The sequence below is a fragment of the Eptatretus burgeri genome, chromosome 11, assembly GCF_056783735.1.
Source record: "Eptatretus burgeri isolate ZD-2024b chromosome 11, Ebu_testis_v1, whole genome shotgun sequence".
NCBI classification, from domain to species: domain Eukaryota; kingdom Metazoa; phylum Chordata; class Myxini; order Myxiniformes; family Myxinidae; genus Eptatretus; species Eptatretus burgeri.
In genome coordinates, this window is record NC_140971.1 from 28,858,781 (window position 1) to 28,875,329 (window position 16,549).

At 44.6% G+C, this 16,549-nt stretch overlaps 1 protein-coding gene across 11 annotated transcripts in view; it reads right to left on the reverse strand.

Annotated features, from left to right (window-relative positions):
• The window catches only part of LOC147016753 (tight junction protein ZO-1-like), a 657,688-nt gene that overhangs the window by 192,747 nt on the left and 448,392 nt on the right, over positions 1–16,549 (reverse strand). The gene's annotated exons all lie outside the window — the stretch shown is intronic.

Below are 16,549 nucleotides of genomic sequence, written 5' to 3' on the forward strand. Positions count from 1 at the left end.
TGAGGTCAGTGAAATGAGTACCAGTGTATTGGTATAGGGGCTCAGCAGCACAGCACAGCATCAGCAGCACAGCATCAGCAGCACAGCATCAGCAGCACAGCTGCATTCCAACAGAATGATAGCTACCAGGCAGCCATGCTGCCATATGCAAAAGAAGTTGACGAAGAAGAAGAAGGTGCTATAATGATTGCTGTAATCACCTGAGATCACTGTGCTCTCACTGTGAGCTCGTCAAAGGTAAAGTATTTTTGTATTGTGTATGGTGATTTTGATTTAAAATGGCTCCAAAAAAGGAGATCGCATTGTTTTGAATGATGCGCTTCATCGTGCATCAGCACCAAACTACAAACCAGAAGTTTGCTTGAATTCGGCTTGCTTTGTTGTGTGGGTGGGATTCGTATCATGGATTGGGTGATTGGGGCAAAGTTGAGGGACGTGGATGTGGCATTGGCATGATGGGCTGATTTAGTATTTATTAGTGTGCAGCCTGTGGCCGTTTGGCTGAAGCATTTACTAGGGGCATGGCTGTGCCACTGATGCAATGCCACCCTTACCAGCACGCTGGTACTCATTTTGCCGACCTCAGAAGTATGACAGGCTGAGTTAACCCACCTGGTGTTAATTCAACAGGCCGACTGGAGCTTGAACTTCGACCTTAAGATCTTAAGCCAGCCACCTTAACCATGAGGCCAACACCAGGCTTATTAGTACTGCAGCACAGCAAACCAATTGTTCGATTTTTCATAAAAGCACCAAAATTGGTACCTATGTTGACTAATGTATTCTGAACAATTCTGGATATGGAGCCACTCAAGATTGTGCCTTGGTCAGCTTTGGCGGCCATTTTCCAAAATGGCCACCATTCTACTTTAACAACATGGGATATCTGTCATTGTTATTCTCTTTGTAGGTTTCTCAGAGGTGATAAATACTCCATGTGATGTGCATTTACAAAGGAAAACAATACAAATGTCATTTGCGTTGATTTATTATATTTCCAATCATTGTATTGGGGAAAAATGGTCATTTTTATGGGAAAATCCATTTTCGCACACAGCAGAATATGGAGTGATCATTATCATCAGGAGCGGAGTCAACACGAGCGGGAGTGAGCATGTCAAAGAAGTTCCAGCTAGTGCATTCTTCCATGGACCGTGCGTATATTGGCCCATCCAACACAAACTGGGAACTGTGTGGCATATGCCAGGAGGACACAGCAGAGTCCCTTGTTTGCCCAGAAAATACGAAACGCCCAAACACAGGGAGTGGGTACAATACACTGGCTGGGAATCTGATGCAGTTTGGATGGTGAAGCAGTCATCTGCCTTCCAAGGCAGGAAGATGAAAGCTCTCTAGCTCCATGCGGTCAAGAAGAGGCGGACACTCGCATCATGCTACATGTGGCCCATACTGCAGAACATGACCACCGTCGGATTCAAGTTCGAACCGTAGGCACCGACATCGTCGTCTTGGCGGTGATGGTAGCCCAGGCACTACCATGTGTGGATGAACTCTGGATTGCCTTTGGGACGGGCAAGAACTACCGCTACATCCCTGCCCATGAAATTGCTGCCTCCCTCGGTCCACAGAAGGCACGTGCCCTCCCTGTCTTCCATGCCATGACCGGATGTGACACGGTATCAACATTCGTGGGGCATGGGAAGAAATCTGCCTGGGCCACATGGAACTCGTTTCCAGAACTGACAGATTCTCTTGTGACCCTGACCACCACGCCAGTCAACATCCAGGATGACACAATGCACTGCATTGAAAGGTTTGTGGTGCTCCTCTATGACCGCACCAGTCCATATATGGACGTCAACGAGGCCAGAAAGAAACTCTTCGCCAAGAGGAACTCCATCCAGCGCATCCCACCGACCTATGATGCTTATGCTTTGGAACAGCATGTGAATCGATCAGTCTTCCAGGGTGGCTATGTCTGGGGGCAGGTCTTGGTCCCTCAACCTGTGCTTCCATCACCAACAAGCTGGGGCTGGCGGCAAGCACAGGACTGGTCCTACGAAACGCTCTGGACCACACTCTCTGAGGCTTCAAAAAGCTGCTTCGAGCTGATGTCGTGCGGCTGCAAAAAAGGCTGCAGAAACCGCTGCAAATGCAAGACGGCTAATCTGCAATGCACTGGACTGTGTGCTTGTGAAGGAGAATGCCAGTAGACAGACGCAGTAGACAGAGACTGAGATATCGGCCTAGCTTAGAATGTGCAAATGCAAAGTCGCATTGCTTGTAAAAGTGTTGACTTCTTGATCCAGAGCCAGTACACTTGAGCTCAGAAACTCATATTGTACTAGACTGATGTATGCGTGTACCATGTGTTCTGGTAGAATGGTAGTAGACAGTAAACCGTAGCCGCTTCAAAGTGAAGTGTGTAATAATTTGACTGCATTTTCTGAGTTTGTCATTATCACGATTATCAGTTCCCTTTTCAAAAGAGTAAAGTATGTAATCTGTAATGCAATTTTTGTTGACTCCAAACCCATTGAATGTGATGAATATCTTTCACTCTTGTTCTCCAGGCAATAATGGGTACTTTTCAGCGAAAAGTTTCAGGAGAGCAGCGATTTACAAATCAAATAATGGCTTTTTTACCGAAAATACTGGCTCATAATATTTGAATACGCCTTTTCATGGTCAATTCACTGAATTTTACACTTTCCTTATATCTACCACCAATACAATAAGAAAATAAGAGCATATAGCCAATTTCGCTAAAGAGGAATAGCGGCCATTTTGGAAAATGGTCGCCGAAGCTGTCCAAGGCATAATCTCGGGTGGCTCCATATCTAGAATTGTTCGGAATACATTATTCTACATGTGTACCAATTTTGGTGCTTTTATGCAAATTTGAACAATTGATCTGAAATATCAGATTACGCTGCAGGACTATATCGGCTGATTGATCTTCCATGTCGAGATTTCCTTGTATTTCTTTTTTTCCAACACATTTGAAGGCGAGAGAAAGACACTTTTTGTCATTTCACAGCTGTATGAGCACAACAATTAACATGAGTCCTCGCAACGTTTGATGAGAATGTTATGAAGGCATTTTCTTAAGCCACCTTTGCTGAGAAGTCCACCATACACCGATGGGTGGGCTTGACAGGAAGCTTGGATGGATATTTTTTTGAATACATTGTCGAGGCTCATGGAGTAGTGAGAGCACAGAATGCATCAGAACATAACAGAACAACAAAAATAATTCACAGTAGAAAGGGTGGGAGGGGGGTGGGGGGAGAAACACACCGACAGCATGGTTGAGGGACAAAAGAGAGGGAGACCTTGAGAAATAAAGGATGTGGGGAAGAATGATGCCTAGAGCAGGACACTGGAAATTCGGGGGAGTGGGAAAAGAAAAACTGGAAACTCAGAAAGAGGTGGGCATGGTGAGGGTTAATGAGGTTAGAAAATATTATTGTTGTGGATGGAGAATGACAAGGTAAAACTGAATAGGTAAAGGGTAAAGGTTGAATCGCTAAAGTATAGATGTTGCAGATCAGGAAGCGTCTTTGGACGATAACATGTAGCATAAATGGGCCTGTAATTTCTCCACTCAGAAATGCCTGGCTTCCTGGAATCATGCAAAGAACCATGTCCGAAACATGGAAAATAGGTTCCACAAGCCTGCTCGAATGGCACATTTTAGTTCATGTGGGATTTGAAATAACATAATATAATAATATAGTGTCATCACGTTTACGTCTCAAATGTCATCGAGCTCACGTCTTGCTCATCAAGCCGGTTTGCAACGGTGGCAATGTTGGTGGTTTGCTAAAAGTGATCAGATGTGAGGTCATTAGTTGTGAGTGCCCCATGTTCAGCTTAAACTTCCTATTTTTATTATGATGTGCCTCAATTCCCCATCTCCACCAGCAGGTATGTGCTGGTTTATACCAGTTTATGTGGTGTTTCCCATTCACCAGAATGGCTGCATGAACTTGGTTAGAACGAAAATAATTAAATAATGAAATCAATAAAAGCCAGGTCGAGAGGCATGTCAGCACGAATCATTTGATTTTGTGTTCTGGTGGCGTTTTTATGTTGTCAATGTCCATATGTCATTACATTTATGTGGAAAATGTCATTGAGAGCCCTTCCTTAGTTCCCTTTGTCTATGGCAGCCATGTTGACTCCTTGGTGAAACATGAGCTCAAAATATGGCCATTATTTATGATGCTAAGTTATAGCATGGTCTTTGTTTTCCCATGATGCCCCTGAAGAGAGCGAAACTCCTTAAACAAACCTTGTAAACTGTATTGCAGAGTAACATCCTATGAATGGGGCCATGGCCATGTTGGCACTAAGTTGCTTTTGTGTTCGCATGTAAATGCATAACCTTACAGCCAAAGATGTTATTATGAAAGTGAAATGTGTTGCCATTCGCGTACAATGATTCACTAAACCTGACAATTTAGGTTTTGCCTCACCAACTCTTTAGCAAATGCATCTCCTTGTGAATTGCTTTATATATATTTTTGGAGGCACTGATGATGTTGTGGACTGCTGCATCAGCTATGTTTCTTTCCTTTGGTTTATTCACCAATGGGCTCTCTATGTATTGCATTAGTGTGGGAAAGCTTTTGGGTATGGGCAACTGGGGTGGGAAAACGTGCACAGGGATATTTCAGTCGAGTTAAAGCCATGTAATTGTATCATGTTTTTTCTCCTCCAACAGTGAGGGGAGATACAGGTAGTGGACAAAAAAAAAAAAATGGAAACACCAATGTCAAGGCACTTAATACGGCGTTAGGCCACCACGTGCGGTTAGGCCTAAGTCACATTTTCTTTACAGCGAGGATACGGCGGCCGTACGCCCTCTGAATTGACAGAAACGTGCGGCGGCCGCAGAGTTTCTGAGGTGGCCTCAGGGTGGCCCTACACCGTTTGGCTATCTTTTACAGGCCGTAGGGGTCGCCGTGGAATTATAGCAAGGAGTTATAACTTTTTTTCATTTCTACGTTCGTCGTAGCAATTCAACAAGCCGAAACAAAAGAACTGGTAAAAAAAAAGAAAAAAAAAAGAACCCACTCGTTACCGTCTGTCTGGCCGCACGTTCGGCTTAGGGCCCCCCTGCGGTAGCCTTGTCGTCGCCTTGCGGGCACCTTGCGTCTGCCTTGAAAATTCTATGGCCGCTGCAGGAACGCCCTAATATAAGGTCACCGTGCGACATCAAATCAAAGACCGTACGGCACCCCCACGTTTTCGGTCTTCACAATTTATAAATACGCCTTGCGGCTCCCCGAAAAATAAAACACATGTGACTGCTACATTGTGTGACCGTGGAAATACTGCGGCCGCCCTATAATTGCTAGTGGCCGTAGATTTTGTAGACTCTACAGCCGCCGTGCCAAATGTGACTTAGGCCTTAGTACGGCCTGTATGCGCCGTGGCATAGAGTCCACCAGCATCTAGAATTCTGCAGGAGGGATGTGGCATCATTCTTCCACGAGAAAGTCAATGAACTCACACCTGTTTGATGAGGTGGAAAACACTGTCTCAGGCATTGTTTCAGGATATCCCATAAATGTTTGATTGGGTTCAGATCTGGTAACTGAGAAGGCCGTGACATATGGATAACATCAATGTCATGCTGATCAAACCATTGGGTGATGACACATTCTCTGTGGATGGGTATTGTCATCCTGGAAGACACCCCTCTCAGTGGGAAAGAATTTCTGCAACATGGGGTGAAGATGATCACTCAGGACCATTACGTAGCGATAGGCATTGACCTTGCCTTCTAAAGGAATGACTGCACCAAAACTATCCCAGGAAAATGTGCCCACAACATTGCAGAACCATCAGAACCCATTGTTGTTGAACCAAGCATTCAGGGTTGTACAGATGTTTAGGTTGGCACCACAAGTGCACTTGTCCGTTTGTCACAAACATGGTGAAGGATGATTCATCTCACCATATCACATTTCTCCACTCCTCGGTAGTCCATTGCCTGTGATCTTGTAACCAATGGACTCGCAAACATGCATTGCCAGGTGTGATGAGCAGTTTGTGTGCTGCAACCTGATCATGGTATTCCACTTGGTGGAGTTCTCGGTCTAACGTTTTTGATGAAACTTGCTACTCATGCCCCAGGTTGAAATTTACAGTCAAGTAACATGCAGTGGCTCACCTGCTTTCTCTTTCACTTCAAATTAATGCACAAATATCATGATCCTGGAGTATAGGGTTCTGCCCACTGTTACCCTTTGGTGATGATGTCTTTCCCTCAGAGTTTCATGCCAACATCACCTTCGACACCATTGATCGTGAAACACCAGCTAGTTGAACTGTCTTTGTCACTGAAGCTCCTGCCAAATGCACCCCAACAATCACCCCTTTTTCAAAGTCGCTGAGGTCTCCTCTTGCAGCCATGTTAGCCATAATTATAGGCAACCAGGCCTGTGCAGCATTTTTATACATGACACAAGCATGCTGGGATGTTATTTGCTTAATTAACACATGGGCCACACTTGTATGGAAGACATTGCTTTCAATATACTTTGTGCCCCTCATTTATCCAGTTGTTTCCATTATTTTTTTATTCACTAACAGTATATTGTTTTTTGCTTTGTTTCTTCTTTCTTTTTTTTTTCTTTTTTCCTTTCCAACAAAACACAATCTCACACTATTCCTTCATTTCTGAGCCAGTCCTCTCCAAATTGGTATGGACTTCCCTTGGTGCGAGCAATACACCAAGACCCCCTTTTATTATTGCATTTATGTTCCCCCTCTCCCTCCCATTCCGATTTTAAAGGGTTAAAGGTGAAACACTAGAAATCACACATTGTACCTTATCGATGAAATTAACAGAACATTGATTGAGGTTTGCGAACCACTGTTGGGAAGCAAAGGATAGCTGACTTATTGGGAATCAACCGTTTGTCACAGGTAAAGAGCATTTTTTGTGGAACCTTTCGAACTCCCTTGCCTATTTGTGACCAGTAGCTTGCACTGCTTTTCATGAGTGAAGAAAACTTGTGCAACTTCTTAACCAAAAAGCATGAGTGTACAGTTGATGTGATTGGTATCAGGGCTTGTCCACATTCACTAATTTCCCTGTACATTATTGTACCTTCACGACATATTTGGGGAACTAAACTCAAGTGAAATTGACATCAAATCCTTCCTTTTCTCAGATCAACTATTCAGACTCAGAGCCAGTCACTCTACCCTGGAAATGCGGCTTCTGCTGTTCCAACAATGGATGGAGGCCCTCAATGTCAGACTTGAGAACAGGACCATCTCTCAAGCCATATCTTGAATATTCGACACAAGGCACCCCACCTTTCTCTCCAAACTCTCTGCCTATGACATCCAAGGCCACCTCTACACAAGGCTTACTAACTTCCTCCACTCATGTAGCCAACGTATGGATCTCAACGGGATCTTTTCATCTCCTCTCCTTGTCAAGGCAGGAGTTGCTCAAGGTAGTGTCTTGAGCCCTATACTATTTGTAATCTTCATCAACGATCTCTCTTACTCTCCAGAAAATCCTCTATCTCGTTGCTAATGACTTGGCAAAACCACACTATTAAGATTCCTCCAAATCCAGTCACCGACTGGGCATCCTCCATCATGCAAAGCCCTTCCTTGGTACATCTGAACTTTCATCTACATACAAGGCCTTCATCTGCAGCTAGATGGTGTACTACTCTTCCCACTGGGCTGGCATCCCTGCCTCACACTTTGCTCAGCTCGACGCTGTGGAAACCAAATCCTTCAAGATTATGGGAATCTCCTGTGATGAAGCGGAGTCTATGGGCCGATCACTTTTACATCGCAAACAGGTCATTGTTCTCCCTCTCTCTTCTACCACATCCTTTCTGGTCTTTCACCCTCTTCTCCTTCTGTGATTTGTCTCCCCCCACCCCCCTCAGACTTCTGCAGGGTGCACATGGTCCACCAGCAACCTCCTTTCTGGTGAAACTCCACAAAAATCCAGAATTACTGCTCATCTCCACAAAAATCCAGAATTACTGCTCATCTCCACTTATTCATTCCTCTTTTTTTTGCCTATGGAATCAACTTATACATCCTCTTCAATCTCATTATTCTCTCCAGAGCTTCAAGAAAGCTGTTCACCACCATCTCAGATTGTCTCCAAATGCAAAACCATGATCTTTTCTATTCCCGTTAACCCTCCCTAAGCTCATCTCTTTCCAAATTTAAAGTTTTTCCTTCCTGAGAACTTGTGGCTGCATCCATCTTGTCCACCTTGTGTCCTCCGCTCACCCTCATTCTTCCCCACATCACACATTTGTTCAAGTCTCTCTCTATTCTGTCCCTCAACTCTGTTGTTGGCATGTTTCCCCCCTCTCATTCTGCTGTTCCTTTTGTTCTGTTCCGTCCTGATCCATTCTATGTTCCAACTCCTCAACGAGCCTCGAGGTGGTATTAAATCAAAATAAAAACAAAAAAGAACACAGAGGAGATGGTCTTCAAAAGGATCAGAAGAATAATTTGGCAGAGCCCTACTGCAGTTAAACAGCAAAAAAAAAAAGTTAAACAGGTTGTTGTTGCTAAAATGATGAGGTATTGTCCATTTAAAATATTTTACTTTCATGACACCTTTCAGGAACTAAACTCAGATGAATGGCTTGTATGAAATTTTCATGATGCTATTGCATTTCGTTTAGGTGGGATGAATGCAATCCAGGAGGAACAAATTAAAGCCATTGGAAGTAAGTTCGAAGTCTTTATGTATATGGATGACTCCTAATTATAAGTGTTGAAATAATACCAGTAAAGACTGAAAAAAGGATGAGAAGGGGCCGCTCGGACCGTGAGAGCCGCAAGCAGCAGTCAATTGTTTTTGAGATTTGACAAGCAGCAGTCGATTGAACAAGCAATCGATAGGATAACTCCTGCAGCTTTCACACAAGGTATCACACTGGACTTTAGCTACCAAAGGCTGCTACGGGCAAACGAGGCTCCTTGTCACAGGGATTTCTGGCTTCCTGCTTCCCACACAAACAGAGTATTTGTTGATGGCGTCCTTTCTTCCATTGTCCCACGAGAATCTGGCATCCCTCAGGCAGCTGCTTCGACACGATTGTGTTTTTAATCGACATAAATGACCTGTCAGCCTCTCTGAAAAATTGTCTTTACCATTTTACTGATCATCATACACTCTGTTGAACAATCCACCACCCATCAGGCAGGTATTGTGCTGCTGTCTCTGGGTCTGCTGAACTGGATAAAAATGTTAAATTTGGCATCAACAGTGTACATGACTTTTAATCAGGTAAAATCTCATGTTCTCACACTGTCACTCATGTGAGACAGCTGTTTCAGCCCGACATATATCAGTGGCTAACTGGTCATATTGGTGCAGTCTCTGGAGCTCCTTGGCTTCACCATTTGGCTACAACCTTTGTCAATCTGATCGCTTAGCCAAGTTAGCATTAAGAGGCAGACACCGTCTTGACATTCTTCATCGTGCCAAATCCTTCCTCAATATTCCTCAGCTTCTGACAATTTACAAGGCCTTCGTCTACAGTTTCATGTATCGTGAGTATGATTATCCACTCTGGGCTGAGACGCCACTAAACAACTTGGCACTTCTGAAGTCTCTGTCTGAAGATCATTGGTCTTTCAAGCAGGACAAATAAATATTGTTACAGAAATGGCCCTTAATGGGATTACTAAGAATAGGATTAGCTCAGACCCCCCATTAAATGCCTGTTTAGATAGGTTGTTTGGTATAAGGGACGATATGTGTGTGTGTGTCGGGAGGTGTAGAAGACTGTGTTTTTATGTTCATACGGTGGTGAAACAAGATGATTCTTCTTCCTCTCCTGTACGAACGGGAGGGGAGTGGCCTAGAGCGAGAGGTGTGGCCTAGAGAGGCAGTGACGTGAAGGGGCGGAGCCTTTGGTCGGAGAGTTGCTGAGAGAAGCGAGAGAAAGCAGAAACAAAAGATGAGTATGTGGAAATAGTGGCGCTCGAAGTGTGCTCATGTTTCGAAGAGAGAGGACAAAAGGGACCTGGTGGACAGGTTCAGTTTTGGCGGTTTGAAAACTGCAGGCGGTTAAAAGGAGTGCTCGTGTCTCGAAGCGAGCGAACAAAGGAGTGCTGTGTGTGAGGAACGGCTGGGTTCTCGAGGCGTGCTCGGAGTCGCTTCGAGGCGAGCGAACAAAGGAGGCACCGTGTTGGATCTGCCAGGAGAGACGCTAACCCAACCTGCACGTCGGTGATTCGACCGAGAGAGGCACTGAGAGGACGAAGCGGGAGTCGGGCTTCGAGGCGGGAAAGCCGGAGAGGAGACGCCGGACCTTCGGACGGTCCTTACTCGGCAACGGCGCGTCACGTTTGCTGATCCGCCTGTGGAACTCGGACCTCGACTTGGGCCTTGTATGGAGTTAACAGGCCAGGCTGGGATTTGTGTGCTGGACCGTGAGAGAGATCAGCTGAGGCTCATCTTCGACCCTATGCGAGGTCAGAGCGCGCGGAGACCACGCACGCGGTGACTAAAGGAAGAAGATTACCGCGCCACCATCTTGCCGCGCAGCACATTCGAGCGGGAGTTTTAACCCGTGGACACCACCGCTTGCTATGAGCAATATTCGTGCTTTTGGACACGGTCCTCTCGTCCATGAGCCATCACCAATAACACTGAACAACAAAAATTTTTTACTGGAGATGTGTAAAGTGATCTAGACTAATTTGGGTACGCTGATTTCAAAAATCAGAACCGTTTTGCTGTATCACGTCAGGATTTTCAGTCACAGAAATATTCCCATTGCCTAGAAGTCAGGATTTCAATGAAATTTACAAAAATTCATTTATTCATTTATTTCATCATGAATGCTTCAAAATTATAGAAATTACAGAAAAACTCCACTAGAATGTAATTAAAAATGCTTTAGGCATTTGGCTTTGCGTTTGTGCTGCTCTGTGTCAGTTTCACGATGCAGGAACCAGCAGAAATCGCCCATCATGTTCGGGTTGTGCCGCCCTTGGTAACGCGTCTCCATGAGTGAAATCTCTTGGTGGAATCGCTCGCCGTGCTCGTCCGAGACTGCTCCCAAGTTGTCATGGAAGAAGTTCAGGTGCTGGTGTAGGAAATGGATTTTCAGGGACATCCTGGAGCCAAGTTTCCTGAAGGACTCCAGCAGCTGCTGCACTATTTCTTCATAGTTGTCCGCGCGCTCGTTCCCCAAGAAGTTGTCCGTCACAGCTTTGAAGCTCCTCCACGCTGCCAGCTCTTTGGGGTTTAGAGTTGTCGGAAAAGTTTCGTCCTTCATAATCTGTCGGATTTGCGGTCCAACAAAGACACCAGCCTTGATCTTGGCCTCCGCCAAGGTGTTGCCAAACTTTTCCTTGAGGAAAAGTATAAAAACCCACGCCCATTCAGATCCATTGCCCGTACAAAACCCACGCCCATTCATAAGTATAAAAACCCACGCCCATTCAGATCCATTGCCCGTACAAAACTTTTCATCAAGCCGAGCTTTATGTGGAGTGGTGGAAGGAAAACCTTGGCTGGGTCGACATGGGCGACATGCTTCACGTTGTGTCGACCAGGTACATGCTCTTTTCGCTCTTCCCAATCTTTCTTCGTCCAGTGATTCTTGTCGTCTCTGCTATCCCAGAGACAAAGGAAGCACATGTATTTCGTGTAGCCTGACTGCAGCCCTAACAACAGCGCCACCACTTTCAAGTCTCCGCAGATGTGCCAGTTGAAGTCATTGTACTTGATGGAATCAAGCAGCTGCCGCATAGTCTCATAGGTCTCTGTCATGCCGAACGCGTGAGCCAGTTTGACTGATGGTTTCTCGTTGCCATTGTGGAGCAAAACAGCCTTCAAGCTGTTCTTCCCCGAGTCGATGAAGAGGCGCCAGTCTGCAGGATCGTGATCACACCCAAGTTCTTTCAACAGACCGTTGATGTCACTGCAGAATGTCATCGTGTCTTCCATCTCAAAGAACTCAGCCATGTCTCTGTGACGTACTCTGAACAAGGATATCTTGGTGTTAGGTTCAAGTAGATTCCACTGCTGCAGCCTTGATCCAAGCAGCTCTGCCTTCGCCTTTGACAGCGAGAGATCTCTTACAAGATCATTTAAGTCTCCCTGGTTCAGAAGGTGTGATTCTTGAGTGTCGGGTTCAAAAGGTTCATCATCACCATCCTCTTCACCACTGCTTACAGCTATGTTCTGATCAGCTGGAGGTGTTGGAACGGGCTTCTCGTCATCATGAGGCACAGGTTTACGAGCAGAGACGCAGTCAGCGTACTTGATGTGACCTTTATTCTTCTTGTTGAAGCCGGCGATGCTTGTGCAGCAGAAATAACAATCATCATGATGATTCTGCGGCTCACGCCATATCATGGGCACCGCAAATGGCATGCTCGCGCGCTTGCCCACCAACCACTGAGTCAAGGTTGTGTGACAGCTTGTGCAGCAGATGTGTGGTGCCCAGCTCTGTTCTTGGTCCCCCACCTTACACCCGAAGTAGTGAAAGTAGGCGGCCTTCATTTTCACTGCTGTAGATATACTTCGCTGTTGATCTTTTTTGGTATACCGACCACAGACATTACAGAAGTTGTCAGGATGATTGGTACAGGAACGCCTACTCATCTTTATCTGAAAGAAAGAAATATAACACAAGTAAACAACAATTGTACGAAATAGACATGTTAAAGACATATGTAAATTTCATTGAAATCCTGACTTCTAGGCAATGGGAATATTTCTGTTCCTGAAAATCCTGACGTGATACAGCAAAACGGTTATGATTTTTGAAATCAGCGTACCCAAATTAGTCTTAATCACTTTACACATCTCCAGTAAAAAAAAATTTTTGAAATTTGTTGTTCAGTGTAATCTGTCTTGTCCTGCATGCATGCTGTTTGTTTGAACGTGTTGTATAAGGCATATTTCGTAGAATCCCCTCGAAACCTTTAGACCATGGTTCCCTAGGTAAGAACGGGTAGATAGTTCGTATAACCATTGTAGTGTTTATTGCTTGTGTTGTGACCCCTGATGTTCCCCAATAAATCTGGTTAATTCTTATGCAGTTGCCGCTATGGATTAATGTGTGTCGCGTTGAGGAACGATCCGTTTGATTGGCATACAAGACCAAAAATGGTTACAGGCTTGTAGACTCCACTCGGTCACTGACAAAGCCAGTCTGTAACTTGGGGTTCTATCTCCCCAACTGGTAAGGTACAGGATTACGTTGGTATCGCGATTGAAGACGCATGACCCGAGGCCTGTGCCGAGCCCGCCGGCGTTATAGACTCCCGGAGACGGCGGTGGCGGGGCTGGCACGTAGGACCGGGTCAGGTTCCCGCCACCCCAAATCCGCAACAATATCATGGTTTACTAATTCCCAACCACAGGCAGGCTTGGCAGTCTCAAGGACCCTCATAAGCCTTTCCTCTTTTTTATTTTGCATAGGGTCAAGGCTCATGGAAGAGCGAGAACAATAAACAGGTCAGGATGCAACATGGCAAAAGCAACAGTTGAGAGGGGTGGAGGGAGGGGGAAAACACCAACAGCAGACAAAATAGAGGGAGACTTGGACAAACAATGGGTGTGCGGAAGAATGGGGAGCAGGAAAGGAAGCATGGGGTGGACAGGATGGATACAGAAGGAAACTCTCAGGAAAGAAAAACTGGAAATTTTGAAGGACGAGGGCTAGGAGAGGGGTTAAAGGGGTTACAAAAGATCATGGTTTTGGATTGGGGACAATCTGAGATGGTTGTGAACAGTTGTCTTGATGACATGGAGGGAAGAATGAGGTTGAAGAGAGTGTTGAAGTTGGTTCCACAGGCGGGAAAAAAGAGGAACGAATGAATGGAGGAGAGCAGTGATTCTGGATTTTTGTAGTTTCACCACAAGGGGGTTGATGGTGGACCGTATGTGCCCTGTAGTAACAGTATCATTGGAGGACAGAGCACAGAAAGAGCACAGGGAGCAAGACCAGAAAAAGAGGCACTAGAAGACAGAGAGACCACCAAACTGTCTGTGATGGGAAAGTGATAGGCCCGTAGACTTAAACGCTTAATCGCAGGAAATTCCAATAATCTTGAAAGTCTTGGTTTCCACAGTGTCATGCAGAGACAGGTGTGAGCCAGGGGCACCAGCCCAAAGCTCTATTCCATCAGGCTGTGGATGAAGGCCTTGCATGTGGATAGGAGTTTAGGCATGCCAAGGGAAGGACATTGTATGGCAAATGGACTGGCTTTGGAGGCCAACTTTGAAATGTGGTTTGTCCAAGAAAGATCATGGCTGATAGTGAGACCCAGAATTTGAGTAAATGAACTTTCTTCAAGAGGCTTGTTAAGAAAGTAGATGGGGGTGATGGGAGAGGGTGGGGAGGGGGGGGAGGGTTTTTTGCCAGATGGTCCTTCTGGAGAGAGTATGATTGTTAGATTTGTCAGGATTGAAAGACATATTCCAAGTGTTTGAATAGAGTGAAGAGGTTGCAGCCTGTCTGTCTGAATGATTAGGGATATCACGGCAGAGGGTTGGGTCATCGGCAAATAGATAAAGAGGATGTCACAGCAGAGGGTGGACTCCAATCTTGTTTTACCTACTTTGAAAATCTTTTGGCCGATCCATGTTCTTCCAAGTTGTATTCATGCAAGAAGTAACCCAATACTCACTTCACTTCCTAAGTCCAATCTTCATTATCACTTCCACTCCATTATGTCTCTTTTATTTCTCGGTTATGGAAATGCTCCCAAAGTTCCTCCAGTTCTACAAAACAGGAGTTTTCTTTTGCAGACTCTTTATCTCCCGGCCTTCCCCTCCACACCCCTACACAATCTTTTCTAACCTTGGAAACCCTGTCCTCTACCAAACGGCAGCTCACATACTCTGACTGATGTCACTTATGTGTTACTCTAATCGACCGATTCCTTTTCCTCTACTGGTTATGAACTTTGTCACATGGTTTGTCCTTTGTATAAAAACGCCGGTTGGATTTAGACAATAGCAGAGTGTCACGTGTCCAGGTGCTCCATGAGTGGTGCCCAGGTGATGCTGATTTTGTGATTATGACAGAATGATTGAGCTAGAATGACTGTAAACAAACTATATTATGGAAAAAAAACATTTTTGTGAATCACCAATCATTTCGTAGAAGAAGAAGCTTGTGAAATGATATGTCTACCATCATACAAGTTTCATTCCAGTGCCAAAAAGTGCTCAGAAATTGGAAGAGCTGGTGCTGCAGCAAGAGATGCACAAAAAGTGTTGGGATGATGTTTAATGTACTGTGGAAAGATTCAGCAGTCGACGTCATGGAAATGGTCAATGTTCCAGTGAGGACCACAGTGATTAGTGATCCACAGGAGTGCTGCAGCAGTAAGAGATCCTCGGACATAAATAATAGTGTAGAAGTTCATATTCTAAGATAGTTTTGGTTGTACAGCAAGCCAAACAGAATTTTAATTGTTTTATATAGGGGAGCACATTGGGAGGATGTGGGGTGGAGGGAGGGGGTGAGGGAAGTTGTGATTTAACTTACAAATCGCCAATTTACAAAACTGCATTCTACAATGTGGTATATATCCCGCACAATGACCCAAATGCATTGCAAATATAATCATCAAAATTTTAAATGAAAACATTAATGAGTTTTTTTTGATGTACCGTACTCTTTACAGAGCGTTGGTGCTGCCGAAGCGGTTTCTTGGCAAGGATGATACTGGGTGGTTTGCCATTGACTTCCCAGCATTGTTTGTCCATGCTCCATCTTTTTAAATGCTGAGTGCTAAGCAGCACATACCATTTTAAAGTATTTGGTGTGACTTGGTCGGGGTTTGAAGCGCCGACCTCCCAGACCCAGAGTGGATGCTCTAACCACCACATGATGCAATTCCCCCTACAGGTGGTCTATCAGTACGCCATTTTATAGTTGGAATTGATTATTAATTCGTATCTTTTTGAAATATCGTGCAATATAATACCGTTTTTGCCCCATCTCTCAATGGAGAATCACTTTAAAAAATTTTAAACTATCGTATGGGATCCTGATTTGGATCTTAACCAAAATCAAATCAATTCAGCCTTGTCACACATCCAACATGTCGACCAAATTTAATCCGAATCTGTCCACATCTTTTTGATATATCATGTTATGTATCGCTTCTAGCCCCGTCACTCAATGATGAATAATGACTCAAGAAATTATCAGATCCAGATCTTCACCAAAATTGAATCAATTTGTCCTTTTCACACACCGAACATGTCTACTAAGTTTCATCCGAATCCGTCCACAACTTTTTAAGATATCGTGCTATATATCGATTTTGCCCCCATTTTGCAATCGTAAAGAATCACTTTAAAAATTCTAGGATCCGGATCTTCATCAAACTCGAATCAATTCGTGCATGTCACACACCCAACCTGGCCACCAAATTTCGTTCAAATATGTCAATAACTTTTTGAGCTATTATGCTTTATATCGTTTTTTAGCCTATCATTCAAAAGTGTAAAATCACTGAAAAAATTCAAGTATTCGGATTCGGATCCAGATCTTCACCAAACTCAAATCGATTCGTCCTTGTCGCACACCCAACC